The sequence below is a fragment of the Neomonachus schauinslandi genome, chromosome 14 (assembly GCF_002201575.2).
Source record: "Neomonachus schauinslandi chromosome 14, ASM220157v2, whole genome shotgun sequence".
Taxonomy (NCBI): Eukaryota; Metazoa; Chordata; class Mammalia; order Carnivora; family Phocidae; genus Neomonachus; species Neomonachus schauinslandi.
Window position 1 is genome coordinate 3,569,102 of NC_058416.1, and position 14,500 is coordinate 3,583,601.

The following is a 14,500-nucleotide window of genomic DNA, read 5'->3' on the forward strand; positions in this document are numbered from 1 at the left end:
ACATATAATGTTGAATTTATTTTAAGCAATAGATCTGGTGTCTTATTTTAACCAATGGTTTATAAAGAGCCATTCCAAATATATTTTTACCTGGACAAGAAAGGAAGAGGCCAAATGCAAAAGGTGACATCACTAAATTCTTACTCATTGAGATTGTCTCCTGAGTCACTATCACAATAAGGAAATAACCAGCAATTAAAACATCCCTTGGCTGTAGCCCAGGGTTGGAATTTCACGAATACTATCTTACTAGCAAACCAAGAATTTTGTCACATTTCTAGCAGATTGCATCAAACACACACACACACACACACACAGAGATTACCACAAAACTAATGACGAAAAAGGAAGGGTAGGGCAAAGGAAGGTACAGCTCATGTGACACTAAGGAAAAATCTTCTAAAAAGATGGGACTTCTTCCACCCAGCTGACTCCAAACTTGGAAGTAGCTGTTAGGCACAGCAAAAGTAGGTTGGGAGGAAGTGTGTAGGGCTCACATACCACAATCATGATTAACTGGAAGTGCCTCATGCCCTCATCTGCATATTTGTCTCTCTTGCCCTAAAAGAGTAGGAGCTCCAGGATGAAGTGTGAATCAACACATAGTGAAAAAAACCAACAGTGACAGAAAATAAAAGCTAAACAAAAGATTGAGAGACATTAATAACTTCGACTTTATACCAAAGCGATACATCAATCACCCACCCACCAAAGGTTTGCCGTGCAAGGCATTGCTGGTGAGGGTCCCACATTGCTAGGCTGAAGGGGTGCTGTCCTGTTGGTTTCTGCTGGGACAGGGACCTCTGAGAGTTTGCAGGGACCACAGTGCCCCAACCACCCAAGGGGAGCACTGGTGCCCAGGGGCTGCCACGTGCACAGCCAGCAGTTCTCGCTTCTCTCCTCTGGGCTGTCTCTCATCTGCTTCCCTCTCTCAGGTAAGAGCTGGGATCCCACATTCCTCTGGACTTCAACCCATGGGACTTTTGTCATCTCCATGACTACTCTACCCAAACTTCTGTGCATCAACACTGCAGAGATACAGTGAAGCTTCGGACAAACTCAGAAAGCGCCGGACTCACTACATAGCAGCTGACAACGTTGTTCTCTTTCCCTATTCTGTACCCACCATCTCAGGACAGGATGAGTGTGGAATACCACGTCTGTAAGCTATCAATGTCAGTGGACACCTTCAATATTCCTATTAGCCACGGGAGGTTTTTATCCACTGTAGAAGCCGAAGCCTGGAAATGTTTGGCAAGATGTCTGTAATATTACTGTCAGTAATGACAGGAACAGAAATAAATGCAGGTTTTGTGATTTCTATGTTGCTAATCAACATAAATTTTGTCAACAACCCCAAATCTGTCATAGGGCCCTTATTAATGCAAATTAGTTTCTGATAGTTTAGTCCACCATTAAATGGCTAATATAGGCTTTAACATCCTTAGACAAAAAGAAAAAAAAAACTCACAAAAATGTGAGTTCATTGAAATGGCTAAAATATATTGTCATTAATTTTGATAGGAATGATTTCCAGTGGGCTGAATCTAGGGAAATGGTTGATTAAGTAGGAAAGATAACAGAAAAAAAATATGTCTACATTGATATATTATGAGAAAGGACATGGAGGGGAAATGTAGGAAGAAAGAAGAGGTTTATTGCTACAAAATCAGACTTTTCATCTTAATTCTTTGTGCAAATTCTCTCTGCCCAGGGTTATGGGGAAAATAACCAGTTTACCATACCAGTAAGTATGCTTACTATCACTGATTAACCAAGAAAATTATGTATACAGCAGAATTATACAGTTCATAAGAGTATTTTTACAGCTACAATAATGTAGTCATTCAGAAATCACTAAGCAAATACTATTGAACATACATTATGCTAGATATTAGGGACAAAGTCATGATTCAGACATGGTCCCTTTCTTCAAAGAATTTGTAATCTATTAATACACTATAGAAAGAAATCCATTTGATTTCAAGTACATCATATTTGATGTTGAGTCAAAGGAAAACTTCTTCCTTAAACAATTGAAGAAACATATAATGTTGAATTTATTTTAAGCAATAGATCTGGTGTCTTATTCAACTTCCAGCTTCATCAGAATTCTTAGGGAGACTGACATTATTATAATTGCCAGAGTGGACTCGGTGCTCACCACAGTTGTAAGCACTTTACGTGCAACACCACTATTTTTGTCAACTATCATGCTTTGACTAACTCTTTTTAACCGACTTTATTTCTTAGAGCAGTTTTAAGTTCACAGAAAAATTAAGCAGAAGGTACAGAGATTTCCCATAGATCGCCCTGCCCCCGCACACATGTGTATCCTCCCGCAGTCTCATCAGCCCCCAGCAGAGTGGAACATTTGTTACAATCAATGAACCTATATTGACACATCATTCTCACCTGAAGTCCCCATTCGGGTTACATTAGGGTTCACTCTTGGTGTTATAGGTTCTATGAGTTTGAACAAAAGTATAATGAAATGCATCCACAATTACAGTATCATGCCAAGTAATTTCACTGCCCTAAAAATCGTCTGTGCTCCTCCTGTTCATCCCTCACTCCCCACTGACCCCTGGCAACCACTGATCCTTTTACTGTCTCCACAGTTTTGTCTTTTCCAGAATGTCATGGTGGGAATTATATATTATGTAGCCTGTTCCCTTTCGATCCTTTCACTTAGTGATACGCATTTAAGGTTCCTCCATGTCTTTTCATGGCTTGATGGCTCATTTCCTTTCAGCACTGAATAATATTCCATGGTCTGGATGGACCACGGTTTATTTATCCATTCACCTACTGAAGGACATCCTGCTTGCTTCCAACTTTTGGCAGTTATGAATAAAGCTGCTATAAATATCTATGTGAAGGTTTTTGTGTGGACATAAGTTTTCATATCCTTTGGATAAATTCCAGAGAGCATGACTTCTGGGTCATATGGTAAGAGTGTGTTTAGTTTTGTAAAAAACTTCGAGGTTGTCTTCCATAGTGGCTGCAGCATTCTATATTCTCCCCAGCAGTGAATGAGACTTTCAGATGCTTTACGTCCTTACCAGTATTTGGTGGTGTTAGCATTTTAGATTCTCACCATTCTACTAGGTGTATAGAGGTATCTCATTGTTTTAATTTCCAGTCTCCTGAGAACATATGATGTAGAACATCTTTTAATATGCTTATTTGCCACCTGTATATCTTCTTTGGTGAGGTGACTGTTCAGATTTTTTACTCATTATTTAATTGTGCTGTTTATTTTCACGTTTTGAGTTTTAAGAGTTCTTTGCGTATTTTGAATAATAGTCATTTATCAGATTTGTCACTTATAAATACTTTTTCTAAGTTTTTCATTTCAGTGAAGTCCAGTTTACCAAATCTTTCTTTCATGGATTGTATCTTGGGTGTTGTGTCTAAAAAGTCATCACCACACCCATGGTTATCCAGGTTTTCCCCTGCATGATCCTTCCAGGAGAGTTATAGTTTTCCATTTACATTTCAGTCTATGATCTATTTTGAGCTAGTTTTTGTAATGAGTACAAGGTCTTGTCTAGATTCTTTTTTTTTTTTTTTTTTTTGCATGTTGATGCCCAGTTCCAGCTCCATTTGTTGAGAAGACTATCTTGTCTTCATTATGTTACTTGTGTTCCTTTGTCAAAGATCAGTTGACATAACTCTGGGCTCGCTGTTCGGTTCCATTAATCTGTCTATTCTTCCACCAACACTAGGCTGCCTTGATTACTGTAGCTTTATACCAAACCTTGAAGTCAGGTCTTGTCAGTCTTCCAACTTTGTTCTTCTCCTTCAATAATGAGTTGGTTATCCTGTGTCTTCTGCCTCTCCATATAAACTTAAGAGTCACTTTGTCAATATCCACAAAATAACTTGCTGGAATTTGGGATTGGGATTGCATTGAATCTGTAGATCAACTTGGGATGAACAATATTTTAACAATATTAATTCTTCTTATCCATAATTATAGAATATTTCTCCATTTATTTAATTCTTCTTTATTTGTTTCAAGTTTTGCAGTTTTGTTATGTAGATTTTTTACATATTTTGTTAGATTTACATCTAACTCTATCATTTTGAGGTGATGCTAATGTGCATGGCATTATGTTTTAAATTTCAAATTTCACTTGTTCATCACTGGTAATATTGGAAAACAAGTTACTATTGTATATTAACCTTGTATCTTGTAACCATGTTATAATTGCTTATTAGTTCCAGTTTTCTTGTTGATTCCTTTAGATCTACTATACAGATGATCATGTCACCTTTAGTTCTTTTCCTCCCTTCCCAATATGTCTATCTTTTATTTCCTTCTCTTGCCATACTGTATAGTTAGGAATTCCAAGACAATGTTGAAATGGAGTGGTAAGAGGGGATATCCTTGCCTTGTCCCTGATCTTAACAAAAAAACTTCTAGTGAATTACCATTAAATATGACTTTAGCAGGAGGATTTTGTTAATGTTCCTTATCAAGTTGACTGTTTCCTTGTTCTTAGTTTTGCAGGGTTTCTAATCATGAATGGGTGTTGGATTTTTGTTAAATGCTTTTTCTGCATCTATTGTATGATATGATCATGTGATTTTTCTTATTTAGCCTGTTGATATAAAGATTACATTAATTGGTTTTTTAATGTTGAACCAGTCTTGAATACCTGCAATAAATCCCATTTGGTCATGGTGTATAATTCTTTTTATACGTTATTGCATTTGGTTTGCTAATATTTGGGGGGTGGATTTTTTGCATCTATGCTCATAAGACATATTGGTCTGTTATTTTCTTTTCTTGTAATGTCTTTGTCTAATTTTGATGTTAGGGAAATGTTCATCCCCTAGAATGAATTAAGAAGTATTCCCTCTGCTTCTTTCTTCTGAAAGAGATGGTACAGAATTGGTATAATTTCTTCTTTAAGTGTTTGGTAGAAATCACCAGTGCACTCATCTGCTTTTGGAAGGTTTGCTTTTGGAAGGTTATTAATTATTGATTCAATTTTTTAAATATATATAGGCCTATTCAGATGGCCTGCTTTCCCTCTTGTGAGTTTTGGCACAATCTGTCTTACAAGGAATTGGTCTATTTCATCTAGGTTACCAAATTTGTAGGAAGAGAGATCATAGTGTCCCTTTCTTATCTTTTTAAGGTCCACAGGATCTGAAGTGATGTCCTCTCATTTCTGATATTAGTAATTTATGCCCTCTTTTCTTAGTTAGCTAGAAGCTTATCAATTTAATTTATCTTTTCAAAGAACCAGGTTTTGTTTTTTTTTAATCTCTCTGTTGATTTCCTGTTTTCAATATCATTATATTCGGAATATATTTTTTAAAAAAACTCTCATAATGTAATAAGGATAAGCTAACCATGGTGATGGTAACTGTGTTTATCATGGTGAACATTTAGGAATGTATATAAATGCTGAATCACTGTATTGTACACCTGAAATTAATATAATACTATATGTCAACTATACTTCAATTGATTATTTTAAAAAAGAATAACCCAACTATAAAATGGGCAAAGGTTTTGAACAGACATTTCTCCAAAGAAGATATACAAATGGTGAGAAAGCACGTGAAAAACTGTTCAATGTCATTACCCAGTAGAGAAATGCAAATCAAAACCACAAGACACCTGTATGCATCCATTAGAAAGATTGTAATAATAAAAAAAAAAAAGCCAGGAACAAATGCTGGCAAGGAGGTGGAGAAATTAGAACCCACCTTGCTGGAATGTAAAATGGCAGAGTCACACTGGAAAACAGTTTACTCAAAATGTAAAATATAGAAATACCATATATGCCAGCAATTCCAGTCCTAGTAACTACCCAAGGAAAATGAGAGCGTATGTCGATACAAACACTCATATATGAATGTTCATAGCAGTTATTATTCATTATAGCCAAAAAGTGGACACAACCCAAATAACCATCAACTGTTAGATGCATAAACAAATGTGGTATGTCCATACAATGGAATAGTATTTGGCAATACAAAAAAAAAGGAATGAAGTAGGTGTATGGACTACAAAGATAAACAAACATTATGTCATTAAAAGAAGCCAGTTACAAAAGATCAAATATTATATTTTTCCATTTATATGAAATGTCCAAATAGGTGAATCCATAGAGATAGAAGTAGGTCAGTATCTGGTTGGGGCTGGGTTGGAGGTTTGGGAGAGTGAGAGAACAATAGGGAGTGACCCTTAATGGGTACAGAGTTTCTTCTGGAGATGATGAAATTTTCTAAAATTAGATTGTGGTGATCATTACACAATTCTGTAAACATAGGAGACACCTTGAACTGTATATTTTAAGTGGGAGAATTTTATGGCACATGAATCACATCTCAATAAATATCATATCTCTAAAAAACATTCAGACACAAAAAGGAGATTACTAAAAACAGTCCTTCTTCACATAGATCTGGCATTTTTATCCAGCTCACCACATTACATGCTTCTCCAGATGCTTGCTTTAGTTTCTCTACTTGGGGGTTCTTACAATAACGCTTTTTTTTTTCTGCAACCTCTACAACTTTATGTAGATTATATGCAATATTCCCAAATAATACAGAGAATTTTCATCTGTATATCGGAAGGAGATGGACATAGCTTCCTCATAACACTGCAAATATAAAATTTTAAATGCTTTTATGGACAGTCTGACGAAGCAATAGGACTTCAATGGTTAACTCATTTGTCTTCTCCCTTCAGGACAATAACTTCAGTTTTAAAAACGTCGTCCTCTGCTGTATTTTTCCCCCAAAAGTATGCATTCAAAATGGCTTGTGAAATGTATGTTAAATAAATCTTTTTCACTATGTTGAAAGTTTAAGTGATTTAATAAAAATAGAATCTAACATTTTACAACTTGAACAAGCTTTCAAACGCCACATTACTAAACTCCATTCTTTCCATGATGGAATCATCTGACAGTTCAGCCTGAGACAGGCTCACCTCCTACGTAACTCCAGAGGAACTGTGTGGGATGTGAGCCTGGCCCTGTAACCTGGGAAGGCCATGAAAGCTTAATTAATTTTCAGAAAACAAAGTGATTTGCATGGTCTAATTAGCCTACATTTCTTCGAAGTACCCCAAACAAAGCTAAGTGAAATAGTTTTATGCAAACAAACAATAAAACCTGATCACCCCCCACACTCAGACACCATCATTATTATAGTTGTTCAACCTTTTTTAACTCTCCATTGCTTGGAATAATAATAACCTGCTAGAACTTTGAAATGAAAATCTTTCTACCTGACAAATGCTGATGTTTTTAAGTATTTCAAAAGCCAATGTCAAACAGGCTTCCTTTGATTTTCATCTAGGTCTGTGCTTGAACATTAGCAAAGTGATCAAGAGCTCAGGGCCTCAGTTTAGCCCCTCCTCCACAATTCCCCAATGTCAATCAGTAGGGGGAGCTCTCCTATTATCTAAGTGACCACAAACAAAGCACAGCATTTTTATAGATGCCTGGGGACAATGGCGAGGGATTTTTTAAAATGGATGTTATAATCTGAGAACATTAATGCAATGACTTGCTCAAAGTTGGGAGACGTACTTCATTCAGGGTCAAGAACGTATTTCCTAAAACAGCCTTGCAAATCAATGAGGATGTGGAAGTTGTGGGCCTATAGAAAATTGTCCCGTTCCAAGAAGGGATCACACCCCATCACTTAAGTGGAATACAACTTAATTGCATCAGAATCTTAATGGCCATAATGAGCACCATCATCTCCTTGATACGATGGAATGTTTAGAAAGGTTAGAAAAAAAGATAAATTCAGACTTACAGATTTTTTAGACTTTAGATAGAAGGTAGATTTCAACTATAAATTATAATGCAGGATGTACAAAATGAAAAGAACCTCAGAAGTCTTAGACTCTTGAAAACACTTTGAGATTTTGTGGTTAAGTTAAATAAAATGTCATGGTAAGGAAATGAATGGTATATCTGGTAAGGTTTTCATGTGATTTACTAAAATAATACTTTCACAATTAGAGAGAGATTTGTATGATTCTTAATAACCGTGAGTTAAAATAGCAATGCTCTTGTAGATGCTACATAGTATATATCACAATATGGTAAACTGAAGACCACAAAATACAGAGTGTAGTTACCGAGAGGAAAAAACAGCAAGAATTTTCTGTCTCAATGGGAATACATCCTCCAGCATCATAGTGCTAAATGTGGCAGAAACCATTGATTGACCCAAGTGCCTATTGGCTCCGCCTCTCTCTTATTAATGGAATTAGCCAATTTTGGCTTCTCAGAGGAGGAATCACCATCCCCAGGCTTCCTTGCAGCTAGTAGAAGGCAGATGGCTACATTCTGGCCTACAGGGTATGAATGGAAGTCAAGTGATATGAACAGAAGGGACACGAATGGTAGAAGACACATTGGGGAACGGGGAGTGTGCTCACACCTACCCGTCCCCCTTCCCGCTAACAGGAAAGTGGATATGACAGTGAATCATCTCAGATCATGTGGAGAGGACAAAATCCCAGAGAGTGAAAAGGTACAATCGGAGAAGCTTGAGCTCCATACAACCTCACCAAGCAGAGCCACCATTCCAGCTTAGATCTTTATGTCAGACAGGACTGCATCTCTATGTTGTTTAAGACACTATTGTTTTGTGTTTCTGTCTCCACGGTTTACTCCATATCCTAACTTGATCCCTAAAACTCTATTCTTTCTCATTGTGGAGTTATCTAAGAGTTTCGCAAGTGAGCCCAGCATTGGATTGTTCTAGTATCAAAAATTTATAAGGAGACTTATTGACTGGTAATCCAGTATTTACATTTGGGAGATAAATAGATGATTGATAGATAGATAGATAGATAGATAGATAGATAGATAGATAGATAGATGATAGATAGATAGATAGATAGATAGATAGATAGATGATAGATATAAGAGACCCAGAGAAAGAGAAATGATTTATTTCCCTTATGAGCAGGAGTTAGCAGGGCAAGAAGGAGGTGTTGGGGGAGGAAGGGAAGGAAGAGGAAGGGGAGAGGGAAGAGAAGGAGAAAGGAAAGAAAGACTGTCTCCATTTGGCCAGGAGAGTCCTAGTTACATATGTGGCATGGTATGGTTAATCACACCTCTTTTTACTCGCAGAAGAGCCCTGATTTGGACAAGGACAGTATATGATATGGTCACTCTTTCCCTTGGTGTCTTTACAATAAACCCCTACCATCTGAGATAGCTGGAGCTTGACTTTGTGTCTTAAAACCTGACAGTGCCTAATCCAGCAGAATGTGAATATGCTGTGAGAGAGAACAGGGTCATGGTGTAAGAAATGTCAATTGAGACACCAAAAGTGAAAGAATATAAAATGCAAATAGTTTAAGAAAAAGAATACTGCAGGTAAAAGAATAAAAAAGTACTTGATTTCATCAAATCAAAATTAAAAGAAAAATGTTGGTAGAAATGCGTTTGATAAGTTCGAATGAGAAAAGGGCAAACAGCTGAGGAGGGAGCAGCTGGAGGAGGTAGACTGGGCCAGGTCAAGGGAAGGCACACAGCAAGAACACAGGGAGATGTGGGCAGCAGGAAGCTCTCGGGGCGGCCTCTCCCATCACTGCTTGCCTTCTGTAGTAGTAACTGTATGGTAACCAGTAATAAATCACACTGGGGAACATGCTCAGAAAGTCTGTATTATTCCTGTCTCTGACCCTGTAGTAACATATCCAAGCCATTCTACCCGAACATAAAACTACGGAGGAACATTGGAAGAATATAAAATGGATAAGAAGTAGACACTTAGGGACATTTTATCAATGGCTTCTTGTTTTTTTAAAAGAAAGACTGGGGTGCCTGGGTGGCTCAGTCAGTTGAGAGTCTGACTCTTGATTTCAGCTCCAGGCTTGATCTCAGGGTTGTGGGATAGAGCCCCACGTTGGCCTCTGTGCTCAGCAGAGATCTGCTGGAGATTCTCTCTCCTTCTCCATCTACCCCTCCCCCACTGCTCACGCTCTCTCTCTCTCTCTCAAATAAATAAATAAATAAATAAATAAATAAATAAATAAATAAATCTTTAAATAAAAGAGATACATCTTCAGGCTAACTGCACGTCTCTTTATTTCTTATGAACTCACAAAATGGCCAGGCTCCTACTCAAAATTAACTTTGGTTCAGCATATGCATGATTAGCCTGTTTTGTCAGATTCAAAATACACTGAGGTTAACCAACACTTGGCTCACCTTGCTGTTAGCAAGCATGTACTCCAAGGAAGATGAACGGACAACCCATATGGCCGCCATCTTTGTCACTTGTCATTCAGAGTGACCGAGAGGGAGAAAATGTGAAAAACCACTCCAAGCACACATTGTACACAACATGCACACTTCCCTTCAATTTTTTAAAAACATAGCAAATCATTTACCGAGCTATCCTTGAGCCTGAGGTGTCCATTTTAAATCGGCACTGTAACTAGCTATGATTTTCCCTAAAACCGAGGAATACCCATGTGTTTATGTATTTACGTATTATCTTCACAGATTTCTTGGATAATATAAAGTTAATCATTCATAGAAAACAAAATTAATTCATGTGATGGGTGGAAGTGGTTTGTTTTATTTTTATTTTTTGTCTTTTGGATCTTTCTTTTTTTTATGTTTCTTTTCTTAACTATATGTGGAAGAACCAGGAAGGTGGATAAATAGGAGCAGAGGCTAGGGATGGGGAAGATGTCTATTCCCAACTATTTGTCCAAACTAGGAAGAGTTCCAAGCACATCTAGAGCTGAGACCAGGGGGACACACCAAAGTGATTTCTTGAAAATGAGAAACCTTTTCCTCCAGGATGGACTGGGCTCAGGTGATGGGATGAACTCACCACACTGTGGCTGAGTGTGGATACGTAAACTATGGTCTTCATTATGGTTTAAAGCAATAACCAGAAAAGGCAGTGCATTTGCTGGTCAGGGCAGGAATGTGTAAGAAGCACGTAGCTTGCGATGTCAGGAAAAAAATAAACTGACTTAATAATTGGAAGTCATCAGTGCCAAGGTCACAATAGTAGGGCAGATTACGTGTTAAGAGATGTTAATTTTTCCTATTGGTAAAAAACTCAGTCTAAAGGACCCCATTCCCAGTAGGAGACCTGGATTCAGTGAGAACTGGGACAGTGGCTTGTGTCTCCCCAGCGCAGTGTTGGAATACGCAAGTCTTCCAAAAACCACCCACTCTGCTCTATACACAGATGCATCCTGGCAGAAGAAAGCTTCACTAACGTTGAAAATCTGTAAGGCATGCAAAATTCAGGGAAGCAAATTATGACCAAAGAAAGTTGAACAGACTCTGTAAGGCTGTGTTAAGAACTGGCTGACGTTCATGACGGGAGCACAGCATTAGCAAAGTGACTGAGAGAGATTCTTACAGAGAAAGAAGCTGAGTCACTGGACCAAAACCTCAGGGGCTCCGCTGGAAGTTGTACAGATAGTTGGAAAATAAGAGGAAAACCACATGATAAAGTAGGTTGACCAAAGGATAGCAGAGACAATTAGCAATGTCATCGGTTCGTGGTTTAAAAAAAAGTAATCATTAAGACATTCAGGACACTAGGGAATTTCCAGGAACTGATAAGCATAGAACTATATGGTCAGAAGAAATAGAAAAGTAAACCTGATTTTTTCAATTGTCAACACATGGAGTAGGACACCATCTTAGGTATAAATTCCTTATAATCTGTTCATTAGTTACATTTTATTTGAAGGTGTCAGCACTTCACCTTAGGGTGCGTGTGGTCTGACACAGGAAGTGTGGGACTGCCATTGCTGTGTGTCCTTCACAAAGGTCCTGTTGATTCCGGTATAAGGAGCATCTATACTGATCATTTTATTCATTGGACATAGTGTGAATTATTATTTTGTTACTAGAATATAAGTAAATCTCACCTTCTTCATTAATTTTTCTTCCTTTATCATTTCACTAAGCACATTTGTCAACAATTCTTAGAAAACCACATAATGGGTTTTTACAATGTCTTAAAATAACAACCTACATGTTTGGTCTTCAAATGAGCTTACCCATGGGATGACAGGCCTCCCAGACCGATACTTCCCAACTTGGGAGAGTCTCTCACAGGCACTCCTGAGTAAGTCCTGTTTTGATGTGATGGTAGACATAATGTTAGCTGCATGGGATGTTTGTGACTGACTGTATTTGGATGGCTTTGTTTGCATTTGTAAACTACGAATTCAGCACAAACTCAGAACTAGCCTCCAGCCGAATGCCAAATGTGTGGAGCACTCTTGAGGGCAAGGGGCTCCCTGGTCCCCAGGGCTGGACTGTTCCCAGTCTGGACATATCACTTTCCTTCTCTTTAACTTCATTGTTTTTTGTGGGTTTTTTTTTCAGGTTTCCCCCAAGAACTTTTCTCATTGAAGTCTAGACCAGGAAAAGTTTTAATGGTCAATGTTTTCTATTTAGCCAAAATTTATCTCATTTGCTTAGAGAGGTTTAAAAGTTTAGTCTTTTGGGCATGTTGAAATTAAGTAAATTTGCTTCAGGAGTTCCCCAAAATGAAGTTTTGAGAGAAGATGAGAGATGTGGAAAAACTTATCCTATAAATATTTTTATTTTTTTTTATTTTTTAAAATTTTGATTTTAGAAAATTATGAGGAAGAATTAAAGATTCATAATTCTACACTGCCAGAAGCATCCACAAAACTGAATAGAAAGGAAAATATTATCCACCTTCGATATTAAATTCTACAGGTGCGTGGAATATTTGCCTGTTAGGCAGATAGGAGTCTCAGTCTTCTAGAGGATTCTAGACCTGTCAGAAATGGTTACAATGAAAAATATTTTTTCCCCCTGGGAAGCAGAAATATGCTAATGCCAAACCAATTGCATTCTTTCAAGTTACATTCAAGCAGGGTAGAAAGCGCCCATCTGAAATTCAGACCCATTTTTACCACATCTCATTTTTAATTATCTAGACAAATATGGCAACTTCTAGTTCACTTTTACTGAGGCTATCCAGCGGTAGACTTGCAAAAGCAGCTACCCTTCACAAGGACGTGGCAGCTGTGGGACAACTCACAGGCACATTCCACTATAATTAAAGCCAAGAAACAGTGGAGAACCATATCCAATTGAATCTGAAAAGAGAATGTTAGTCAGCCAGAACATCCTCACTCAAAATAGAATAGACCAAAAAAAAAAAAAAAAGTCAGTAAACTTTAAGATTTTATTTTAAAAAAAAAGGTTTACCAAAACAATTACTATTCTAGAGAAAAAAGTTGCCATTAACTTCGAATGATACCTTCTAATGAATTTATCAAGCGTTCGTGTGTATGAAATCATTTATATTGTTTGAAATCACGAGGCATCCCAGTTCACTTTAGTGAGAAATGCAAAAGCAAGCTGTTAAATGCCATGTCAGAGTGAGTTTGGGGTTCCAAGCGAGCTTGTCCACAAGTGCAGTCCGAGGCACAGCAGGACGGAGCCTGGGCAAGGTGCATCCACCTCCCTCGAGCCCACATGCAAGCGGATGCACCACACAGAGGAAGAAACCATAACCAGCATCTGGATACAGAGTCCTTTTAGAGACAAGAAGAGAGTTAGATTGTGTGTTGAGTGTTGGAGTGCCTGGTCCAAAGTGGTCTGAGCAGCGGTGAAAAGATGCATGTTGGTAGCATTCGTAGATTGTATCGAGGTCAGAGGGGCCCGGCCGGTAGGCTGAGGAGAAACCCACAGAGCTTACACAAGTTTTGCTGCGGGTAGCCTGGTGCCCTGGACTCAGAATACTGCTTGCCGGGGTCACTGCATTTGTCATCTTCACGGATCACATCATGCTCTCATCTGCTATTCCAGACACAGGGTTGGGGTTGTTTTCCTGAGAAGTGGACCATATTTTATACCATTCTCTCTGTATTTCCCAGTTCAATTCTGTACCACACACATGTGAATGCTTTAGGATTTTTTTTATCAGTTTCAGAGGTAGAATTTAGTGAGCACCTAGTGCTCATTCCATCACGTGCCCTTCTTAATGCCCATCACCCAGTTACCCCATCCTCCCATCTACCTGCCCTCCAGCAACCCTCAGTTTGTTTCCTAGAGTTAAGCATCTCTTATGATTTGCCTCCCTCTCAATTTTCATCTTATTTTATTTTTCCTTCCCTTCCCCTATGTTCATCTGTTTTGTTTCTTAAATTCCACATATGAGATCATATGATAATTGTCTTTCTCTGACTGGCTTATTTCACTTAGCATCATACCCTCGAGTTCCATGGCAAATGGCAAGATTCCATTCCTTTTGATGGCTGAGTAATATTCCACTCTCTATATACACCATTGGACGACCACATGCAGAAGAATGAAACTGGGCCACTTTCTTACAGCACACACAGAAATAAATTTAAAATGGATGAAAGACCTAATGTGAGACAGGAATCCATCAGAATTCTAGAGGGGAACACAGGCAGCAACCTCTGTGACCTTGGCTGCAGCAACTTCTTGCTAGACACGTCCCCAGAGGC